Source organism: Arachis ipaensis, chromosome B06, assembly GCF_000816755.2.
Source record: "Arachis ipaensis cultivar K30076 chromosome B06, Araip1.1, whole genome shotgun sequence".
Taxonomy (NCBI): domain Eukaryota; kingdom Viridiplantae; phylum Streptophyta; class Magnoliopsida; order Fabales; family Fabaceae; genus Arachis; species Arachis ipaensis.
Genome location: NC_029790.2, coordinates 128,690,432 through 128,691,819, shown reverse-complemented (window position 1 = coordinate 128,691,819; position 1,388 = coordinate 128,690,432).

The window sequence follows — 1,388 nt, the reverse complement described above, 5'->3', positions numbered from 1 at the left end:
ATCAAATGTATGTCTACTCACATAATGGTCCTGAGACCGATGATAAACAAATCTCGCTTTATTCTCCTTTAGCATGTGGGTGTACTTGAATGTCTCCGCTAATGTGGAATTGCGGTCCAACGACTTTGACTACATAAGTTGCATTGAAATACAAAATTCTTAGAATGCCTAGTAATGATATGCAAAACAGATAACAAAACGAAATTATTAATAATATTAAAGGAACTACATACCAGCTTGGCATTCGTCTTCATAAAGGTCATCGAGCTACCAGTGTACTTGGACGACCTGACCAATGTCCTGTTAACTCGATTGGTGAGACGCCGATGTCCTGTTAGCTTGGTTGGTGAGGCGCCGATGCCTGAACTCCGCATCGGTCTCCTAATGAGCTAACAGCCCTTCTTTACCTCCGGTTGGAGTCAGACCGTCTGTTGGTCCCATCCATGACGAACATCATCCAGCATCTGCTGGAGTCGCCAACCCATCCTATGGTCGAATATCTTTTAGATGGCTAGGTCGTGCTCAGCATCCCAAATGAAATGTAGCTGCAACAAAATGCTTTAAATTTAGTTAAACAAGGTAGATGATATAAACTAGCTAAAAATGTTTAAAACAGAAACAATGAAAGTAATTACTGCCCATTTTTTAAACCAGCGATTCCTAGTTTCAACGGGAATCTTCGTGTAGCTGGGTCAGGGCTGGTCGTACATCAACTTGATGACATTTGTCATCTCCGGAGTACACGTGTTCAGGTTCGACAAAAACTTAACAACAGCCCTCAAACAAGAATCAACCCTAATCATTAAATCTAGAAGATAAGAATCAGCAATCATAACCATTAAAACTAGAAAATAATAACCAACAATTAATACTTAAATCAACTAAACCAACGATAACCATAAATAGAAAATACATGAGCCTTGAACGTGATACTTACCCCGTGCCACCATCAGGCCAAATGCACAACCATGTGGTGGGAGGTGGTGGAGAGGCATCAGCTACTACCTTACTTCCGTGGCTGGACTCCGGGGCCGCGACATCCGTCTCTAGAGGTGGTGTCACCGTGAATGTGGGCTGCTGAGCGGTAGGAGCAGTATCATCGCCGTAGACGGAGGCACATAGTTGGGGTTAAGGACCATGATGAACTGCTGGTCCGCTAAACCCACAAACCTAACACTTTCAAAATTTAGAACCAAATGAAGGTGATACATACCTTTTCGACGATGGTGAGCGAAGAGAGGACGATGCTGAGAGCAGAGTCTTCCCGATGGTGAGCGCGCAGTGACGGTCAGTGCAGAAGTGCGAAGAGCAGCGACGATTATCCAGTGGCGAAGTGGTAAGTCGTGAGTGGTGAGTGGTGATTGGGGAAGAGGAGCGACAGTGAGTGG